At 40.6% G+C, this 23877-nt stretch overlaps 1 non-coding gene across 1 annotated transcript; it reads left to right on the forward strand.

The window, feature by feature from the left end:
• The first annotated feature begins 23338 nt into the window (after positions 1 to 23338).
• Positions 23339 to 23415, forward strand: Trnas-uga. Its single transcript has one exon. It is a non-coding gene; the product is annotated as a tRNA-Ser (tRNA).
• Positions 23416 to 23877: the final 462 nt, after the last annotated feature.

Below are 23877 nucleotides of genomic sequence, written 5' to 3' on the forward strand. Positions count from 1 at the left end.
AAAAAGGCATCTTGAAGGGCGCATGAACAACAGATACAATGGTAACGGAGTAACCGTAACCAAGGGTGCGAGTACAATGAACAACCAGCACAGTGGCAACCAAAGAGGGCACCACAATGGGTACAGAATTCCAGCCAACCTTCGAATATGACAGCTGATTATAGCAGCCAACAACAGTATCAAAATAATACAGCCTATCAAACTACACCTCAGGGAAGGCAAAACAGCTGACCCAAAATTCATGATAATAATCAAAATCATAATGTGAAGATAGTAGAGGTGAACGACAACTGTCAACCCACTGTAACCATCACATCAAACTAAAACCAGCCACAGTCTGCTCTCCATTGCTGGGTGTGAGAGGGTGTAGTCAGGGCACATTCCATACACAAGACGCAAATATAAAAATGTTGAGGTATAATAATGGAGTTAACATTGAGGATGAAATAATGAACATACCTCAGAAGTGTCAACAAACTGATAGAGATGTTTTGCAGGCCCTATTACAAGCAGAAATCTACGGCGTTCCGATACAGGTGACAGTGGACACAGGCGCGTTTGTGAACATCCAGAGATGCAATCTGTGCACAATCTCAAGTGATAAGGTACCAGGTGCAAGTTGAGTTCAGAGTAGGAAATGAAGCTGTAAAGAGCTTGTTTCTATTAGTCAAAGGGTTGATGGTTGCTTGCATCCTGAGAATAGACTTCCTATGCCAGAGGGACACAAGAATCGTCCTCCTGTGCGGCGAACTAAGTCTTGTAAACAAGGGTAAGGGAATAGTACTGCCATTGTCTTGCACGCAGGAGAACCATGGCAAGTACTGCTGAAGCTTTTGAGTAAATTACGGAGGTCTACAGGTTATGCATTCAGATGCAGGCTTATGTGAACCAAAAGAATATTACAATGAATTTATAAATGAGAACACCGAAGAAAAAAGGGCACTCATAAACAGTGAAGTGTTGGAATCTGAATATTTGTCTCCTACATAACAAAAGGAACTGACTCAGTTGCTAATACAGTATGAGAATGTGGTCACAGAGATGCCCTGGGTACTATCAAGGGACATACCTACAACATAGAAGTAGTGCCTCATAGCGCGTTTTGCCATGCTAACTACACCGTCTCATGGTTAAAAAAGGAGGCAGTAATGAAAATCAAAGGACTATATGCGTATAAAGATTTAAAAAGATTTGTTCTGTAGAACAGTATATAAATTTGTAAATAGTAGCTTAATCTTGTAATATAATTTCTAATGTGAAGACAGTATTTCAATACTTGTATGTAGAGAAAACCATGCATTGAAAGTTAGTTTATGTGGGTAATTGTACCAAGTGCAAAGCAATATTGCGATTGGAATCATTTCAAATGCTGAAAAATTTGATGTATGCCATAAATTTGTGTATATCCTTAAGACTTATTCAAGTGTAAATGACAGCACATAATACTGAAAGAATTTTAATTTGAATTTTCCATTAGTGTCTAGAAAAAGTGTTATTTCTTGTCAGTAATTAAGTATATAGATATAAATGTTGTATATTATGCCCTTAGAATATATGTTGAAAAAAATGGGAGATGTGTGAACACTGATGTTAAAGGCGAACGTGAAAGTAGGGTGTGCTGACACCAAAGATACCTCGTGTGTCGTGTGTGCAGGAAATTACACATTTAACGTAAGTGTCTAAAGAAAGGCCCTTGTAAAATGCAACCTTGATTGAAAATAATAAGATTTTTTCTATAAATAATTATGATTGATTTGCAATTCGTTAGACAACCATAAACATAGGAGCTTGCACTTTGAACCTATGTGAACGCCTTGGACAACAAAAAATAAATAAAAAATACATAACAGTATGGGCAAAGTTTCTATAAAGTTGAGCCTGGCTCTGGGAGACAAATGGGCAAAAAGTGCAGACATGACATGGGACTCACCACAGATAGGACAAAAATGCAATAGTATTGTCTAAAATCTGTTGGAGACATTTTGTATATATGCAAACATAATTATAAACTGTAATTTGTAAAGGAAAAAACTGTAGAACCCTGAGTGAACTGAAAAACAGACTGACTAGAATTTAAAAATGTCAGTGCTGAATTTGCTAGCAAGTCAATTAACTTTGAACTATGTGAAACTGTGAAAGTAAAACTCTATTTTGTAGGCAGTGAAGTGCAGATATTGAATGTTATACAGTGAAAAGACATGGAAGACGACAATATCGTGCATGAAAAACTTTGTGTGTGTTCTCTAAAAGTGTGGAAACTTTAACACAAAATGAACACAAGGTCAATGTCTTTGAGACAGTCTATCATTTAGACTAACAATAAGCATTTGCTCTGCTATGCCTGGACTGTTAGAAATACCGCAAATGCAGAGGCACAACGAATGCTTGTTAAATACTAGCATAGTTGTCATTGGACACTAAAATGTGCCTGCGAGTGCGACATGTGCAGTAAAGTGTTATTCATGAAACTAAGGTGAGATATGTACATGAAAATAATGTTATATGTTAATCAATACAAAACATGTCATGAGTTCTGCCACAATGTGCTAGCTTGTGACTTCAAGACCAGCAAAAGCTTCACATTAGCTGCCAAATTAATGATCCATCCTTTTCCCACTAGTTATAATGTCTGTAACGGGAAGGGAGTGTTACATTGTATGTATGTTTTTCCATGAGATCCATCCTTCATGAAATCCTCCCCACTCCGCCAAGAGTGTCTTTCCGCCGTCCACCTAACCTTCATAACCTGTTAGTTCATCCCCATGAAATCCCCAAACCACCTTCCCTACCCTCTGGCTCCTATCCTTGTAACCGCCCCCGATGCAAAACCTGTCCCATGCACCCTCCCACCACCACCTACTCCAGTCCTGTAACCCGGAAGGTGTACACGATCAGAGGCAGAGCCACGTGTGAAAGCACCCACGTGATTTACCAACTGACCTGCCTACACTGTGATGCATTCTATGTGGGAATGACCAGCAACAAACTGTCCATTCGCATGAATGGACACAGGCAGACAGTGTTTGTTGGTAATGAGGATCACCCTGTGGCTAAACATGCCTTGGTGCACAGCCAGCACATCTTGGCACAGTGTTACACCGTCCGGGTTATCTGGATACTTCCCACCAACACCAACCTATCCGAACTCCGGAGATGGGAACTTGCCCTTCAGTATATCCTCTCTTCTCGTCATCCGCCAGGCCTCAATCTCCGCTAATTTCAGGTTGCCGCCACTCACACCTCACCTGTCTTTCAACAACTTCTTTGCCTCTACACTTCTGCCTCGACTGACATCTCTACCCAAACTCTTTGTCTTTAAATATGTCTGCTTGTGTCTGTATGTGTGGATGGATATGTGCGAGTGTATACCTGTCCTTTTTTCCCTAAGTCTTTCCGCTCCCGGGATTGGAATGACTCCTTACCCTCTCCCTTAAAACCCACTTCCTTTCGTCTTCCCCTCTCCTTCCCTCTTTCCTGATGAGGCAACAGTTTGTTGCGAAAGCTTGAATTTTGTGTGTATGTTTGTGTTTGTTTGTGTGTCTATCGACCTGCCAGCGCTTTTGTTCGGTAAGTCACCTCATCTTTGTTTTTATATATAATTTTTCCATGTATACTGATGGAGACGAGTTGCTGTGCGGAGTCTTGTCAGCATGGGGGTGGAGGAGCAGACCTCACTCCACTCCAACTTGCCCAGCTGCCAACTGATGACAGTGGCGAGGCGCTGCATCAGCTGGCCACAATCGACGCGCCAATGGGTACTGCATCTGCACGAACCGGATGTCGACCTCTCCGCCTCCAACGGTTATCGGTCAGCCCCTACCAGCACCGCTAGGAACCAGCCTCATCAATTCAATGCAGAACAGCTTTTTCCACAACGAATGAACAATTTGTCATACATAACTTCACATTCATACATATCATTGCAAAAATCAAACACATCCTATTGGATTACCGAGATCTTGCAATAAGTAATAGTTCAATAACAATGAAAATGGGTTAGTCTATGGCTCCGCCTAGGTTTTCACCTGGGGTTTCCCCCAGGCCTTGCCAAATAAGGAGCGAATAGTCACAATCCCTGGGAATTTGCAAAATCTTAAGACTATCGCTTATATGAGTGCCTATGAGCACAATCTGAGCTGCAACAGCCAAAATCAAAGCAGCCAAAGTAAGATACAACCTCAGTACAGCAATATAGCTACGTCATTTTACAAAACCAAGCCACAGAAAATTTATTAACTATAATATCGCTAACTGTATATGTAATGTTTATCTTATTTAAATACTGTGTAATTTCATGTTTTGTCTAAATGACTGCAGATGAAAATGAAAACCAATCTAAATGACTATGGATGAAAATGAAAACCAAAAGAACTTGTAAACTCAATGAGATGTTGAAACTGTTACTAAAGTGTGAACAGCGAAGACTTTACAAATTATGTGAGTGCTGTGGACACACAGAAGGAAATGTTAGTGAGAAACAATTAAAAAAAAAAAAGAAGATGTGCCACGAACTTTTTGGGGGGAGTTATGCCATCCCAGCAGCAATTGTCACAAAGACATTTAAAAAAAAAAAAAAATGCTTTTAACGAGAAGTGTATCTCGCAACAAACACGAACCTTATGTGTTTCACAGACCGCATAGGCGACATAAAATTGTGCTGTTGTATAGTAAATATTAAATTTAGTCGCAGTATCATTGGGTAAACTCTTTAAATGTAATAACTTCTATGATATTAATAAATGAGAAGAAGGCTCCTAATTGTTCTTCTCTTTCTCTCTCTTTGCTTGTTTCTCATAATATGAATCAGACATGTTGTACCATGAAAATAATGTAAGCATTGGTACTGTTAATTGTGTTAATATAGTACGTTAAAGTTTATATGTGAGTTATTTCGAAGTGTAGTGGACCCTGTGTCATGTTCCTTGAAATTGAATTAATTTTTCGTAAGACGTTTCCAGTATTTTAGCAGGCACTGCTTCAACAATCACCATTATGCGTCAACCTATAAAACAAAATCATAGTGGAAGCGCACAGATTGCCCGCTTTAATATTTAACAAACATTTTTTCAAAGCAATGAGCCACAGCAGAGAGCACTATTTGTTTTAAGATTTTACTTTTAAGCTTATGTCATGAGCCAGGATTTGACTACCACAGCCTGAATATGGTAATAAGAGGAATATTCTTTGAGTATTGTGTGGGTCCACAATAATTTCAATATTTGAGTCCATGCTCTTAAAGTACAAATATGACAATGCTAAATATAATAATGTTGTATTTTCATTCTCAAGTAATAGTCTTGGAAGTAAGTCAGTCCATTGTGTTTGATGATTTTACTGCTCAGTTGTGAGTTACGTTAAAGTAAAACCAATTTTGAAATAATTTCCTAAAATAGTCAAATAACTCAAAAGTCAAAAATCAAAGTGTGCATTTAAATCTCTTTGAATGATAGATTTCAAATAAAAATCAGTGAACAATTTTTGCGTATTGAACCATAGAGAGCCATTTCAAACAGTCATTAGCGGGCAGTCTTTGGGGATCCTGCCACACCTCAGTTGTATAAGGCTTACATAGGCATGCAGGGCTCCATCTAGCTTGACTTTTATTTCCCCAGCTGCTCATGGAACTTAATTGGAATCTTTGAAATTATCTCTTTCTCCTCTCAGCAGAAAGGGTGGATCACTGGTAGGTACTAATACCCAATAAAATAAGGGGTCTTTTGTAGCCAGTCCTCCTGGCTCAGGAGTGAAGTCTAAGAGTTTCAGGTCTACTAACAGAATACATGCTGGCAGTCAGAATGTGTTTTTAATAGTAAAAATTAAAAAGGGTAGCGTGTAGAAAGTTTTGCCTTTCTAATTTCAAAACAGGTTGGAAGGCATTGCTGGCAGTTTTAAATCAGGTAAGCGATTATGTACTGGGATGCTACTGGTAAAAACAGCTAGTTCCCAACAAGCTAAGAACGTACAGAAAGCACAATGTCTTGAGGAGTATGTTATCACAACTGAGCTGCAAACCACCTTAAATTACAGCAAAGGTGTTGTGACATGCAGGGATCTGGTGGACATTCCCAAGAACAAACTGAATGATGAGTGGGCTTCTGAAGGTATAGTCAATGTACAAAATATCATGGAGAGGGTGGGTGGGGATCTTGTAAAGTCCAACTCCTTCATTCTGATGTTTAATAGCATGTTAAGACAGGTTTTGTTTGCCTAAGTGTGCAGCCTTATGCAGCCAACTCAATGCAGTGTTTCAAATGCCAGTACTGTGGGCATACTATCTTGGGTGTCTCAGAGAAGCTACTTGTGGCAAATGCAGTAGGGCCTCCCATGAATGTGTACCTTATGCATCTCTGTTGAAGTGTGTGACTTGTTCTGGAGCTCACTCTCTCTCTGGAGTCAGGTATGCAGTGTGTATCTGGAAGGACAGAAGATACAAGAGCTTAAGACTATGAAGTGCATCCCATATAATGAGGCCAAAAAAATGTGTAAAGCCATGCTGCCCCCAATGCTCGCTACCTTCTTCACTTCGGTTATTAAACAGCCAGCACAGAAAGGTGATGCTGCTGCACAAATGGAGGTTGCTACTGTCAGCACTAGTACCTGCTTTTGTCCATGCACTTGTGCTGCTGCTGTCATTTTGAAGCCTGTCCCTCTCCCTAGAACTTCAGAAAAAGCTATGGTTGCCGACATTGTGGTGTTCCTTGCTCTTCCAAAGATTCTGTCTGGTATGCCATCCTATGCTGCCGCAGTTGTGGCTGCAGAGTCTGCACAGGGAAAAAAATCAAAGGTAAAAAGTGCACCACAGATAGAATTGGGAAGTAAACAGCCTGACAATGTTGACGTAACCCTCTCTTATGTCTCTCTTGATTCTTCTTTAGAGGCGATGGACCGTGAAGTTGGACTGGGACAATCATCTCGCCCCAAGACTGAGCCTCCATCCGTTGTGGGCTGCCCTCCACGGCAGAAAGTCAGGACGGAAGTGCTACCCCCGTGATAGATGGCTCCCAACCTCCATTTGAATGTTAATGGATTCAGGAAACATGTGGAGGAACTGAAGCTCCTAGCACAGGATTGCCTCCTGTGCATGTGTTTGTAGGAAACACATTTTAAAGCATCTGATGCCCGTATACTACGGGGCTATACACTATATCACAAAGATTACCTGACTGGGGAAAGGGCCAGGGGGGAGGGGCGGGGGGTTGTCATGTTTGTAAACAATATGCACCAATGAACCACTCTTCTACTCTCCCCCTGGCTACTAACCTGCAAGCAGTTACAGTTGAAGTTCATGCACATTGGAGGATTACCGTTTGCTCATTGTATTTACCTCCAGTAGGTACAGTAGACTCTGAGGCTCTCACTGATTGTATGGAACAACTCCCCCAAACATTTCTCCTCCTGGGAGACTTCAATGCCCATCGTGTCCTGTGGGGTTCGACCTCTACTTGCCCTCGGTGTCGGGTTTTGGAGAGCCTCCTGACGTTTCAGGAGCTGTGCATCCTAAACACTGATACTCCCACTCATTTCTGTTCTGCTACTGAGTCATTCTCAGCCAACAACCTATCTTCCTGCTCTCCAGCCCTCACAGACTGTTCAGTAGGAAGTCATTGACAATCTTCATTCCAGTGACCACTTCCCACTCAGTATTCACCTGCTGGATGGAGGATTGCTTGAACAGCTGCCACCAAAATGGATGGTCAACAGAGCTAACTGGACTCTGTTCAGCCAGCTGGCTGTGTTCGAACACCGCAACAGTGTCCAGGAATGGCTGGACCACATGACTTAAGTGATCCATCATGCCACTGACTTATCCATCCCAAAGTCTTCCAGTCATCTTATGGGCAACCTGTCCTTGGTGAACTGATGAGTGTCATTCAGCGATCTGGGGCAGGAGTGCAGCTCTTCACCAGTTTAAATGCTGCCATACAGCAGACAGCCTCACAGTGTTTTGAGTCGTGAGAGCCAAGGCTTGACACATAATTAAGTAGAGCAAGAAAAGGTTATGGCAAGAGTTTCTGGACTCCATCAACCATTCCACTTGTTCTACAAAAGTATGGGAAGCCATCCGGAGGATTTCTGGTAAACACAGTCATTTACCAACAGCAGCAATGATGAAACAGGGGGTCTCCAGACAACGCCCAGAGACATTGCTCAGTTGCTGACAGAGCATTTTGCAACACCTACTGCCAATTCAAGCCAGGATCTGGCATTTCATCACTACCGTGTGGCTGTAGAGAGGAGAACATTGGCCTCCAAATCCGACAATTCTGAATCTTACAACTGCCCTTTCTCCATGTGGGAGCTGGAATCGGCACTATCTGATACTCATGATACTGCACCCGGTCACATCCAAATCCAGTACTGAATTCTTCGACGTTTGACAGCAGTGTAAAGGAAATCCTCCTTGAATGTTTTAATTTGATGTGACAGTCAGGTCACTTCCCCAACTCAAAGAGAGAGGTTATTTTGATACCTCTCCTAAAACCAGGAAAGGACCACACATGTCCCAGTGGTTATTGGAGTATTGCCTTAACGAGCTGTGTAGGAAAGACCACGGAGCGAATGGTAACTGTCTTCTGGTCTGGTTGTGAGAGACCAGGCAACTCCTTAGCCACTCTCAGTGTGGAGTCCGGAGAGTTCGGTCCACTGTTGACAATTCAGCAGGCTTTCCTACATTAACATGACTGTATTGGTGTAGTTTTGAATATCAGCAAGTGTACAGATTGGCAAGGCCTTCTTATTTGAAGATCGTTGACACTGTCCTCCACGAGAGGATCAGGCTGGCCACGGGTGCTTATAGGACCAGCACCATACTCAGTTTCTGTGCTGAGGCTGGACAACCACCTCTAACAATTCAATCACAACTCCTCATGGTGCATCAGGCATGTAAGTTCGCCATAGCTCCGAATTCGCCCGCATACCGTACAGTTGCTCTTCCCACTCTGGAAAGCCTTTTCTCCCATTGTCCACGAGCAACAAAATCATTTGGGATCCGTGTGCAGCATGTGCTGTAGTCACTTGGCATGGAGCAAGTACAACCGCAAATCCAGGGTTTTAACTGACTGTTACTGCAGAAGCCCAGTGTCATTTTAGATTTAGTGCAGTACAGGAAAAATTGCTCCCATTCCTTTTTTTAATATATATTTTCTGAAATTTTGTATGAGCACACTACTTTGTAGATGTCTTTATGGATGGATCTAAACAGAAGGATTCTGTTGGTAGCTCTGTCCGTTTCGTGGATCGTGTCCTCAAGGTCCGACTGCCTCAAGAATTCACTGTCTTCGATGCAGAATTATATGTAATACTGTTCTGCTGAAAGGTCCTTTCATGTTTTAAAACAGATTAACAACTGCCTACAGACAGCAGAGAATCAAGAATGACTAGTCAATTTTTGACTACTAACCATGGAATCAGATATGACAGTTCAATCCCGCGTCCAGCCATCCTGATTTAGGTATTCCCTGATTTCCCTAAATCACTTTGAAATGGCATGGCCGACTTCCTTTCCCATCCTTCCCTAATCTGATGAGACTGATGACCTTGCTTGCTGTTTGGTCTCCTCCCCCAAACACCCAACCCCCAGGCATGGGAGTCAGTCTAAATATTGGGGAAGTGATAAATGAATTGGCAAATAAAGATGTGGGGAGGAACTCATTTCTCTAGGTTCGCTAAATTTTGATAAAGTCAATTAAATGGTACAGTATAACGTGTATCAAATTGACTAAATTCCACATATATTTAAAGTAATTTTGATGTAGGATATAAATAATAGTGATTTTATTCATATCTTTTACCATATATTGTGTGCAAATTATATCTTTAGATGGTAAATTTTTAGTAAAAGGATCTATTGAACTATAATAATTATTTTATTATTTTTGGGTATTTATCTTGGCCAGGTGCTTTGTACATACTTAAATAAAGTTAAAAATTGGAGTTCATGATCATGCAGCTTTGTTGTTGGCAGTCCATAAATGAAAAGCAATGCTGAAATTTAGGAAGCGATGTAGAATAAATAACTGCACAAGTGTGTCACACCCTCTAAATATGGACCTGCCTGTAAGTAAAACCATGATATTTGACTGTCAGTTGCCTCATGACCATAATTATTCCTTTTCCCCACAGGCATTCTGGATAAAGCATCCACTATGATGTTCTTTACAATTGAAGTATCTGATTTCTAAGCCACAGGGGAAATAATCATTTTTTTACAATATAAAGTAACTGGATGGACAAAAAATCTGCTTTCCCAGCGGTAGCAGAACACACACATAAAATAAGGTTGTAATTGGCAAGCTTTTTCAGCCAGTGGGCACATCTTCAGGCAGAAAGGTTGATGGGGGAGGAAGAGGGGTGAAGAAAAAGTACTGGAGAGATCTAGGAAAAGGGGTAGATTTCGGAAAAATCACCCAGAACTGGGGGTCTGGGGAGACTTACCAGACAGGTGAGACTTCTCATCCTGTCTGGTAAGTCTTCCCTGACCTACAGTTCTGGATTTCCGAAATTGCTCCTTCTCCTAGACCTCTTCAGTCCTTTTCCTTCACCCCTCTTCCTTCCCCTTCAATCCTTCTGTCTGAAGAAGGAGCCACTGACTCCAAAAGTTTGCCTAATTATAACTTTCTTTTATGTGTGTGTTCCACTACCACTTGGTGAGTATATTTTTATCTATACGATTGCATTATGATTTCTAAGCCAATTTGTTGTAAATAGAATGCCCTCTTGGTTAACTTAGGATGTTTTAATCTGCACTGTTGTAGAAAACTGAAAGTTTTGTGATCAGTGTAAACTATTATCTTTGTGCCCTAGTAAGTAACCCTCAAATTTTTGAAATCCAGTAACTATTGTTAAAGCTTCCAGTTCAGAAATGTAATAGTTCTTCTGATGAATATGCAAAGTCTCCCTGGAAAAGCAACTGGTCTATGTTCCACTTCTGTATCCGTTTCTAGTAACTGAAAAATTTTGACCTGTGATGGCTGTAAACTTCTGTGAATGTAAAGTAAGATGTCTTACAGCTATCAAATGTTATTAATGTAAGAATTGTCATGGAAACTATGAAAAGAAAGGAAACTTTGTTAAGCAATAACGTTAGCAAAACACAGGCATAGTGTGGGGAAGGCATGATGTGCGTGATGCTGGGCTGGCAATAAGTGGAACAAACATAATGGTGTCACCAGACAGAGGTGAAAGTGGTATGTTCACAACCATAGTCACTGCCAGGCCTTAACATGTCTGTATGTAATAGCTGTAACAGCAGTCACAACAGTTGAGGCGAACTTGGGATTAGTAACAAGGCTGCCATGTTTGAGAATCATTTTGACTGGGGCTGGATGTTTTCAGAAATTAGAACATTCTTGTGAGCATCAGTGGAAAGCAACACTACCAGAGAAACTCATCCACACGTCTCTGAAAAATCAGTATATAAGTCACTATGCACAGACCAAGACAAGTCAGTCAGTCACAGTCATTACCAGGAAGCAAAAGAAGCAGTACTATAACTGAACCTCAGAGTCACTATAGAGTGAGAGTTTGATGGTGCTGCAGTAACAACTGTGAGAAGTGTTTACCCATTTTAACCCTTTCAGATGCAAAATAAATAAAATCATTTTTTAACCTTTTTTTAGTTTTATTAGGATATAACTCATACAATGTTATGGAAAAATGTGATTTTTTTTTCATGCAATATTGCTGCAGGTACAGGGTGGTTTCAAATGAAACCACTGCACACTAAATGCGGTGGCTTTAAATAAGACCACCACCATAAACTTCATTACTTTCCATGATAGGGAACAAAACAGTTCTTTTCCCCTGATAAACACAAAGCAACTTGGCGAGAAGAACATGTCCATCTGCTTCTATGTGGATTATTTTTTGTGCTGCAGTGTACACATGCCTTGATGTGCCTTGTACTGGCAGCTGTTTTGATTCTGTTGTGCATTTTTCCACTGGAACAACAGTTTTACACTTTTTGGTGCATGGTTCAGATGATGTGCTTGGGCAACCAGGACTGTCTTTGAAAACACTGGATCCTACAATGCCAGCTACAACACACCGCCGAAATTCCTTACCTTTTTCTTTTCATTCGGCTTGGTTAGTTGAAACAATATAAATGCATTTCCAATAGAAATATCAATCATATACAAAAACAGTCTGAGCCACCAGCGTCTAGATTTTCTGTCAGTTGCATAGAAACTATTCATCATGTCTGCATTATCTACACATCCCATGTTCGAATTAGAAGATTTCACTATCTGTGGGCAAGGTATTTTTGTAATTGTGCCATCCTTTTCTTTACTACTGACTTCTTTCAAATTACAGGTGAGTCAATTGTTGGTAGTAATGTGACAACATGTTTATCTTTCCATTTCATGCATGTAATCCCATCAGAACGAACTGACCAGTCACTTCCTCCTCTTCACAACTCTTTGTCCGGTTTCAGAGGAGGAAGTCCTTTTCTGTGGGATCTAATGGTACCACAGGCTAGGATACCATCAAGTTTTAGTGTCTGCAAAAGTGGAACACTAATAAAAAATTGTCAAAATATATGGGATATCCTTTGCCTTCTAAGCCTTTACACAAATCTCTTACAATCCTCTCTCCCAAACATTTCTCCACTGCACCATCTGATTTCCCAGTATATACCTCAAAATTGCAGATATATCCCATTTTGTCAGCTCTGACCCATATTTTGTACCCCCTCTTGATGAGCATTTGAGGCATATACTGTTTGAATGATATTCACCCTTTGAATTTCACCATGCATTCGTCAACAGATTGCTCCTTAGTTGGAGCATAATATTCTTTGAACCTTGTCAGTAATTGATTTATAAGTGGTCGAATTTTATACAATTTGTCATAAGATCTATTCCCTTTTTGTGGCATAAGGGCATTGTCATTTACATGTGTATGAGATAAAAATCCAGCTGAATCTTTTCAATGACATAAGTGAAGAAATGAACTGATCTCCGAGTTCATTGTGTGATGACCAGCAATCACGATACACACAAGGTTGTTTGATACCCATTAGAATGTTTATAGCCAAAAACACCTTGAGTTCATCTTTTTCAAGAGGTCTGTAATTCTTACCCTTCTGAGTCACATAAAGATTAGTCTGGAATACTGTGTGTTCTAGCATATTGTCCCCAAACAGATATAAAAAGAAATCAACTGGCAACATACCTCCACTTTCAGTTTTCAGTTTTCCTTTTACATCAACATCCTCTAAAAAATCGACAAAATGCATCGTACTGTCATCTCTTGCCCATGTAAAATTCGCAGAACTTATTAGTGGCACTTTATCTTCAGAACTGAAACTGTAATCATTGTCATTTTCTGAATGATTATCACTTTCACTTTCAGAAACAACATTAGATATCACTGGTCTTGGTACTTGTGAATCAAGATCACTGTCTTCAGCCAAAACACCACTTTCATTATCACTGGTACTGTCAATCTCTGAGTCCACATCAGAACGAATTTCTTCTAAAAGACACGCCAGAATTTAGTCATCCTTTAATTTGCGAGAAAACATTTCGTGAAACTGAAATTAAAAAAAGAAAAAAAGATAAGCTTCTAATATTACCCCTGCAGCCGCAGTGGTTTCAAATGGAACCACCAGAGTAAATACGGAAAGACTACATGATTTTCATTATTGTTGCAATACATATAGCATGTACTTATATATTCTGTATTATGAATTGTATTATGAATTTGTTCCATGTATGAAACTTACATTTCAAAGACAAATTCAAGCACAAATCAAGAAAAAGAGAACCAGCACACCACAAACAATAGAGGCACTTATACTTGAGTCGCTAACTGCAACCATGTGAGAAATATTGACATAATTCGAATTTTCATCGCTTGATGGCAGCACCATCTACGTCCAAAAGTATGGTTACCAATGTAGCCACAAAATCAAAATATCATGGGTGGCTTCAAATGAAACCACATCGTCACAAAGAGTTAAGGAGGCAGCTGAGTGTCTGGTAAGTATCTAGCAACAGTTATTATCTTGAGTTTTCTTCCTGTTAGTAAAGAACACGACCTCCGCCCCAAATTGCGGACTGTTTTTGGCCACTGACTTCTGCGGCTGGCCTTTGGTGATGAAAATCTATGACACCACTATGACTGTGTATTCTGCCATGATTGTATAACAGTTATCAGTGTATGGGAACCTAGGAAGAGCATCTGTGATAATGAGCCACTGACGTGGGGCCACCTGCTTTTTCATACACCTGCTGCATTGATGGATTAGGCTCTCCATTCCCTGGTTGATGCCCAGCTAATAGGTGTGGCGCCAGGCGAGCGGCTTGGTTCTGGAAACGTCGCATGTCCCTGGTGCAGCAACTGAAGGATCTGTCGTAATGCAGCTGGAATCATTACATGTGGTGCAGTGTGATCTGGGGTTAAGAGTGTTGGAAGTGTAAGTGATGGGCTTCTCTGAGCCATCATTATCTTGATGAGTGAGGATGGCTCCCCACCCCATTGTCCGATGTACCTTGCAATACCACTGTCTGCTCCCTGAATTAGAATATCACTAAAGAAGGTGCTGAGAGTAGACACCAAATTGACTCCATGAATGCCTTTTCACATGTGGCAGGCCACACAAAAGCCTCTCCTTTCTTACATAAGTGATGTAATGGATGAAGCAATCTGAAATGCAACTGGAATGGATTTTTCGTAATTTGTAATTTTTCCCAATAAAACCTAGAGCTGCTTAAGGTTCGCCAGCCGAGGCATGGGCGCAGTTGCTTTGAAATGTTTCTGCGTTGGTAAAATACCTTCATAAGAAATGAAATTGTCTCAATACTCCACTGAGGGCTGAAAAAATCAAATTTGCTGAGATTGCACTTTAATCATGCCTCCTGCAAAATAAAAAAAAGTGACTTCATGTTTGCTAAATGTTACTTGGTGGAGGTTTCTGTGACAATGCTGTCGTCCAGATAGTTAATGTAACCAGGCACATTTCAAAGCAGCTGTTTCAGAAATCTCTGGAAAATTGCAGGAGCACTGGTGACCCCAAAAGATACCTGGTTATATTTGTATAAGCTGTGAGCTGTGTTAATCATTAAAATTGTCTGTGAACTGTGAACCTTTGTCTAATGGGAGCTGTAAATATGCCTCAGTGAGGTCAATTTCAGAGAAAAAATGTCCACCCACCAGTTCTGTGTATAGTTCCCCAGGGTTTGGAGTCGGATTTGTGTCCCCTTTGGCTGGAGCATTCACTGTGACACTGAGGTCCCCGCATAGCCCGAATTTGTTGGACAACTTCCTGATGATAAGCAGGGGAATAGCTCACTGACTTGATGAGATAGAGTCTATCACATCTAGTCCCAGCAACCTATCTAATTTGTCCTTGACTAGCAACATAGTGCCAGTGGAACCAGCTGGAGGAGAAAAAATAGAGACCATATTGTAGGTTTCCATGAAATTTGAGCTTTGAAATTTTTCATTTCTCCCAAACGAGAAGAAAAAATGTTAGGGAATTCCTTACAGGACACATCCAGTTGTTGATAAGGAACCTTCTCAGAGACCAGATTTGTGGCGTCATTGATGGAAAATCCAAAAGACATAAATGCATCCAGATCAGAAAAATTATTGGTCTGGGCAATGTTTACACTAAGAAAGTTGTTTCCCTTGCCATGTTTTTATAAATGGCTTCCATAGCAAATTGATCTTTTAATGGAATATATTGCTTGGTTATAACTGACCAGTTGTCGAGCATATGAAGTTAGCGTCAGTGTCCCCAATTGTAAATATGCTTGAAAACTGATAAGACTAGTGGTGAAACCCACATTGACTTGAAAGCTTACTAAAATGTTGAATAAAACCACCTTTGACATTTTACCTTGAACAGCTGAGGTCCCACAAACATCTGTATGAAGATCGACTTACAGAGACTTGAAATTTTACAGTCTTGCCAGCTTTGTACAGTAAAATTACAGTTTGTTGGAGGATATTCCTGGAGTGGATGGTGAGGAACGAATAACATTAATGTCCATATGATGATGTGGTTGTGAAATGGGAACAGCCGCTTGACAAACAGATAAGAGGTGACCCTGTCTTGCGCATTTAGGGCAATCTGCCCACTGAAATGGTCAGTCGTCTCTAGCCCGCTTCTGAAAATTCACCAGGCAGGATGCATAAGACTGTTGCAGTATGGGGTGACATGGGGTGCTTTGTTTATGTGTGGAAGAACACATGTGCTGTTGTTTGTATGCTGCTCAGATGTCACTTTCTGGGGTTACTATTTACTGCGGCAATGTCCACCCATGAATTTAAGTGGTGGTCCACTGCCCTGTAACTTCATAGAACAGTGCTAAATTCAGCACTTCCTCCAAAGAAGGGTCATCAGATTGTAAAACCTACAGTTGGGTGCTGCACAGATGATCACATCTCTAATCAAGAGTTCTGCATAGATTCTTTGGTGGTTGACATGAAAAACTTGCATCGGGGACTGAACCCCAAGAATTCAGCTGCCCATGATAGAATTGACCTGGTTACTTGAAACACTGGTAAAACTCGAGGCAAGCACAAATCACTTGACAATTTCTTTGGTAGGAGCACTGAATAAAGAACAAATTTCTTTGAAAGGAAGTTTATTGGGTTCTGTCAGAGGGTGCAGCTTGCACAGTAACTGATAAGTTTTTGGTGGAATCCATTACAAGAAAAGAAATTTAGCAGTGCCATCGTCTTTTACCATAAATGCTGTAAAGTGCTGTCTCATCCATTTTTTGTATGAGTCCCAGTCTTCTGATTTTTCCTTGTATGGAGGGAACGATACAGGATTGACCATCTACTGCTGCAGTACCCTTGTCAGTAGGTCCTCCATACACTTTTGACTTTCCAATCATTGAGCTGTCAGCTGCTTCATAACAGCAGCAAGAGATTTTTCAGCCGTGATGGCTGGAAATAAGGAAACACTGATGGTTGTTCAATACACAAGGTCTGCTTTTCACTGAAAAGTTCACACTCCTAGAGTGTCAGCAAGTTGCCACTGTTTGAACACACACAAGTTCAGCCTGCAGTCACCTTTCTTGTTGTGGCACACAACATGAACAAAAACTGGCTTTTGAATTTGTTTAGCTGATGCACACACGATGACACAGCTTACGATAATATGGAACTACACTAAGAAGTGATGCAAAGTCTGTAGGATAACAATGTGTCCAAATCTCAGGAGCTACACAATAGTTAACAGCATGGTGTATACTGGCCCCAGGAGGCTTGTGTTGGCCTAGATATAGGTAAGCATAGAGATCACTGGTGCCGAAGGCACTAGCTTTGAATTGACGCACACAGCTGATGACATAGACTCGCATTGGAGGTCAATGGTGGAGCCTCTGGTGTAGGTCACCACATCCATAACTAATGAGCCTTAATTCAATGCATAAGGTAACATCTGTGGCATGCCAGTACAATGAATTGCTCATGCGATTGGTGCATTGGTGCAACCTGCTGGTCTGGAATACAGTGTTAGGTACAGGGTACTGGTAACTGTGGGTTTACCAGATGCAATAGTGGAACTTAAACAAAGGGAGAGCCATGTGCCATAATTGGAACATCAGTTCACAGTTGATACATTCATTGACAATTATTCTCTCACAATGAGGGCAAAAAATAATAGAACTGTCAAACCATAATCGGATGTGAATTCTGTAAATATTTGAAGTCATCTTCCTCTGTAAGCCTATAAAGGCTTTCTGCCATGTAGAATTGATGTTATATTCAGTGTAAATGATGTACTAACATGCTTTTAAGGTGCTGGAATGGACTACGATTGAATTATGCATCTGTTGGTTAGCATACAGATTTTAGCCAATTGCTATTGACTGTGGTCTGGTAAGACAAAGTAATAGAATTGCTCTGCAGCTCAAAATTATATGTGGTAGGTGCATTGTAATATTTATTTGTTGAATATGTATTTCACATTAAGTGCGATGGGAAAAGATGATTTTTCAAAGAGAATTATTCAAGGAAGTAGTTGAAACTATTACTCATTTAATCACGACATGTACAGAAAAATCTCATAAAAGCCTGGCTACAGGGCTGTATGGTGATGTGTTGTTTTGCTTATCTGTCTCTGTTGGGTGGGCATGGGGGGAGGGGAGGGCCTTTGCTCTTACTGTGTTTATCCAAACAAGGTGCTATCTGTGGACTTCCACATGTGCTGCAATTGCTAGCTAGCTCTCAGTGGACGATGGTAGGTATTCAAAACACTCACTTATTACACAAATGATAGCAATATAATATGCACAGGAAAAGAATGTGCATCACAAGATAAGTAAATAATCATCATCATGTCCATCCCTTCCCTTTGCAAGGTCTCTCGGTACTTGAACAAGATATGAAGATGACCATTGTGCCATTGATAATGAAGTACACAGGGTGTCTCTCTATATGGGTGCGTTTTGCATGGTGTGGTCAGGTGCCCTTTGAGTATATTGTTGGACAGATCCTACTGCACTTATTGTTTGTTGTGCATAAAGAAGTAATTTTTGCCCTTTTTTCTTCCTAAATGCTGGGTGGTAGAGTGTGATCACATAAGTGGTAATTCATAGGCATAGCCAGGATTTGATTTAATGGAACAACAATGGAACAACAAATAGCAAACACACACACACACACACACACACACACACACACACACACACACACACACACAGTGTGTGAATTAATATATATTGTATGACAATAAACGTTGTTTAGAGATGACACTGAACAGTTGTCAGCATTCCAACACACACACACACACACACACACACACACACACACACACACACACAGTGTGTGAATTAATATATATTGTATGACAATAAACGTTGTTTAGAGATGACACTGAACAGTTGTCAGCATTCCACATTATTCCAGTAAGTGCTAAAATTTCAAACAATAATGAGTTAGTGAGCAGGCAAAGCAGAACAATGAATACCACAAAGAAAAGAGAAAAGAATTTCTGTCTTACTGTGCTAACAACACATACATGGTTCCCACTTAATAGGCACATTGATCGTCTGCTGTGGTGGAAGTGAGGAAGTAAGTTTAGTGTTTTATGTCCCGTCAACAGCTCAGGTCATTAGAGATGGAGCATTGCTTGGATTTTTTAATACTGTAGGGAAGGAAAGTGGCATGGTATTTTTACAGAACCGTCCCAGCATTCCCTTAGGGGAACTGAGGAATGTATGTGACTGAATATTTAATACACTTTCACACAACATTTACTTCCATGCCACATCAGAAAATGCTAGTGTTTCACCTTTCGATAAACACCTATTTCGTCACCATAAAATGTGCACTATCTGAGAATTGCCAAATCTTATGTAAAAATTTCTAGGAGAAAAGTTGTAGAGTGTTGAAATGTGGTTTAAAAAAGATGAAGAATACGTTGAAAAACGTAGTTGGTTAGTAAATGTGACTATTTATCAGTTTTATGCAAATTGCGTGGTTAATGGCCATCGATTTTTTACTTCCCATTCAAAGGTTTTTTCTAACATTCACTTTTTTTTGTTTTATTTACTTATCAGCACAATAATTCTCAGTTGTTTGTTGCTGGGTCTTTTATTGATCATTGATAAATCTGGCAGTGGAGCAGGCATCAGTCATTAACTGACAGTTCTTCAGTTATGTTCGTCAATGGAAGTCAGCAAGACATCTGCGTTTTTTATTTGTGATGAAAGTGTTACGGGAAGGGTAGATGAGATACAGTATATGGGAAACACATACAAATGTTTATTCAGAGGATTAAGACAAGAAATGATGTTGAACATGTTGTTTTGGTTAACTGCACTGCTGCTGTTGTTCTAAAACTGTTGGTCATAAACTAAAGCATAAAGATCTGAAAATTTTATTTGTGAGTGAGAAAGTTTTACCAAGAAAGTTATGTTAAAGCACATTAGCACGAATGACCAATGAACTGATGTTCTGACAAAACCACTAGCTAAAATAAAATTTAAAAAATTTAGAGCTTTGTTAGAACTTACTTAGAGCTTGTAATTTGCTTTTGTAACAATGATAATTAATATTGAGGGATGATGTTAATGGTACAATTTTAATCTTATCTTAAAGAAGCAATACTATTTTTCTTTCATTTGTGCTATCTTCCATTTTTAGGTGCTTTGCTTTTGCTGTTTATTCTGTGTGTGTATTGTTGTCTGCCATTACTTGTAAGCTGTTACACATTACAATAAACTCTTCACAAAGAGTCTTATTTTCGAACTTCAGTTACTGCTCCTGATCACGGCATTTGAAGAAAAATGGCAGCACAATTTCTACGTCTACATCTGTACTCTGCAAACCACCTGGAGGTGCATGGCAGAGGGTGTGTCCTATTGTACCAGTTATTAGAGTCTCTTCCTGTTCCATTTACTTGGGAAGCATGCGAAGAATGACTGTTGGATTGCCTCTGTGCATGCAGTAATTATTCTGATCTTTCCCTCAAGATCCCTATGTAAGTGATAAATAGTAGGTTGTAAGTGATAAATATATCCCTAGAATAATCATTTAAAGCACCTTCTTGAAACTTTGTTAATAGACTTTCTCAGGATATTTACTTCTGTCCTCAAGAGTCTGCCAGTTCAGTTCCTTCAGTATCTCTGTGACACTCTTCCATGGATTAAACAAACCTGTGACCATTCACGCTGCCCTTCTCTGTATACGTTCAATATTCCCTGTTAGTCCTATCTGGTTCAGATCCCACACACTTGAGCAATATTCTAGAACTGGTTGCATGAGGGATTTGTATGCAATCTCTTTTGTAGACTGGTTGTTCGTCCCCAGTACTGTACCAATACACCAAAGTTTACAACCCACATTACCCACAACTGAACCTATGTGATCAGTCCAGTTCACATCCTTACAAAATGTTACATCCAGGTAGTTGTATGAGTTGGCCAATTCCAGCAGTGATTCATTGATATTATAGTCAGTGGATGCTACATTTTTTCATTTTGTGAAGTGCAAAATTTTACATTTCTGAACATCTAGAGCAAGTTGCCAATCTCTGCACCGCATTGAAATCATGTCAAGGCGTGACTGGATAATTATCCAGCTTCTTTCAGATAGGACTTAATTATAGATACCTGCATCATCCAGAAAATGCCTGATTTCACTACTAATATTGTATGCAAGGTCATTAATATACAACATAAACACAAAGGCTCTCAACATAGTTCCCTAGAGCAAGCCTGAAGTTACTTCTAACCTAACGATGGCTCTCCAAAATAACATGCTGTGTCCTTCCTAGCAGACAGTCCTTAATCCAGTCACAAGTTTCACTTGACACCTCACATTATCATACTTTTGACAATAAGCGGAGGTGTGGTACTGAGTCAATCAAGAAATAATGTGTCTACCTGGTTGCCTTGATCCAAAGCTTTCAGTACATCATGTAAGAAAAGTGTGAGTTGAGTTTCACATGATTGATGTTTTTGAAATCCATGATGGTTGTCATTGAGGAGGTAATTGTGTTTGAGATACCTCATCACGTTTGAGCTCAGAGTATGTTCTAAGATTCTTCAATGAATTGATGTCAAGGATATTAGACAGTACTTTTGTGGATCACTTCTACAGATATGCCCTGAGCCTTTTTCCAAGAACTGGGCACAGTTTTTCGTTCGAGGTATCTATGATAGATTATAGTTAGAAGAGGTGCTAACTCACCTGCAAATTCAGTATAGAAACTGACAAGCATTCCATCGGACCCTGGAGTTTTATTCAATTGTAACGATTGCACTTGCTTCTCAACCCCACTGACACTAATACCTATTTCATTTATCTTTTTGGTGGTATGAGGATTAGACTGGGGCAATTCTCCTGGGTTTTCCATTGTAAAGCAACATTTGAAAATGAAGTGAAGCATTTTAGCTTTTGCTGTGTTACCCTCAATTTCAGTTTCTGTCTCATTTGCTAGAGATTCAATACTAACTTTGGTGGCACTAACAGCCTTTACACACAACCAGAATTGCTTTGGATTTTGTGGAATGTCATTTGACAACATTCTGGCACAGTAGTCATTGAAGACATCATGCTTTGCTGTCTAGACAGCCAAACGCGTATCTACATCTGTCTACAGTTCTCTATTGTTCCAGTCTCATATAGCGCACGGAAAGAATGAACACCTCTATCTTTCCGTACGAGATCTGATTTCCCTTATTTTATCGTGGTGATGGTTTCTCCCTGTGTAGGTCAGTGTCAACAAAATATTTTCGCATTCGGAGGAGAAGTTGATTTGGAATTTCGTGAGAAGAGTCCATTGCAACAAAAAATGCCTTTCTTTTAATGAAGTACAGCCAAAATCCTGTATCATTTCAGTGACACTCTCTCCCATATTTCGCGATAATACAAAACGTGCTGCCCTTCTTTGAACTTTTTCGATGTACTCCGTCAATCCTATCTGGCAAGGATCCTACACCATGCAGCAGTATTCTGAAAGAGGACAGACAAGCATAGTGTAGACAGTCTCCTTAGTCAATCTGTTACATTTTCTAAGTGTTCTGTCAATGAAACGCAGTCTTCGATTAGCCTTGTCCACAACATTATCTGTGTGTCCCTTCCACTTTAAGTTGTTCCTAGTTGTAATTCCTAGGTATTTAGTTGGATTGAAGGGCTTTAGATCTGAAATTTCCTGGCAGATTAAAACTGTGTGCCGGACCGAGACTCGAACTCGGGACCTTTGCCTTTCGCGGGCAAGTGCTCTACCAACTGAGCTACCCAAGCACGACTCGTGCCCCATCCTTACAGCCTTAATTCCACCAGTACCTCATCTCCTACCTTCCAAACTTCACAGAAGCTCTCCTGTGAACCTATCAGAACTAGCACTCCTGGAAGAAAGGATATTGCGGAGACATGGTTCAGCCACAGCCTACAGGTTGTTTCTAGAATGAAATTTTCACTCTACAGCGAAGTGTGCGCTGATATGAAACTTCCTGGCAGATTAAAACTGTGTGCTGGACCGAGACTCGAACTCAGGACCTTTGCCTTTCACGGGCAAGTGCTCTACCAACTGAGCTACCCAAGCACGACTCATGCGCCATCCTCATAGCCTTAATTCTGCCTATACCTCGTCTCTGTGTGCCTGTGTGGAAGGTAGGAGACGAGGTATTGGCGGAATTAAGGCTGTGAGGACGGGGTGTGAGTCGTGCTTGGGTAGCTCAGTTGGTAGAGCACTTGCCCGTGAAAGGCATTTTCACGGGCAAGTGCTCTACCAACTGAGCTACCCAAGCACGACTCATGCGCCATCCTCATAGCCTTAATTCTGCCTATACCTCGTCTCTGTGTGCCTGTGTGGAAGGTAGGAGACGAGGTATTGGCGGAATTAAGGCTGTGAGGACGGGGTGTGAGTTGTGCTTGGGTAGCTCAGTTGGTAGAGCACTTGCCCGTGAAAGGCAAAGGTCCCGAGTTCGAGTCTCGGTCCGGCACGCAGTTTTAATCTGCCAGGAAGTTTCATATCAGCGCACACTCCGCTGTTGAGTGAAAATTTCATTCTAGAAACAACCTGTAGGCTGTGGCTAAGCCATGTCTATGCAATATCCTTTCACCCAGGAGTTCTAGTTCTGCTAGGTTCGCAGGAGAGCTTCTGTGAAGTTTGGAAGGTAGGAGACGAGGTACTGGTGGAATTAAGGCTGTGAGGACGGGGCGTGAGTCGTGCTTGGGTAGCTCAGTTGGTAGAGAACTTGCCCGCAAAAGGCAAAGGTCCTGAGTTTGAGTCTCCGTCCGGCACACAGTTTTAATCTGCCAGGAAGTTTCACATCAGCGCACACTACGCTGTAGAGTGGAAATCTCATTCTAGCCTTTAGATTTGATTGATTTATCGTGTAACTGTAGTTTAACGGATTCCTTTTAGCACTCATGCGGATGACCTCACACTTTTCGTTATTTAGGATC

The sequence above is a fragment of the Schistocerca piceifrons genome, chromosome 2 (assembly GCF_021461385.2).
Source record: "Schistocerca piceifrons isolate TAMUIC-IGC-003096 chromosome 2, iqSchPice1.1, whole genome shotgun sequence".
NCBI classification, from domain to species: domain Eukaryota; kingdom Metazoa; phylum Arthropoda; class Insecta; order Orthoptera; family Acrididae; genus Schistocerca; species Schistocerca piceifrons.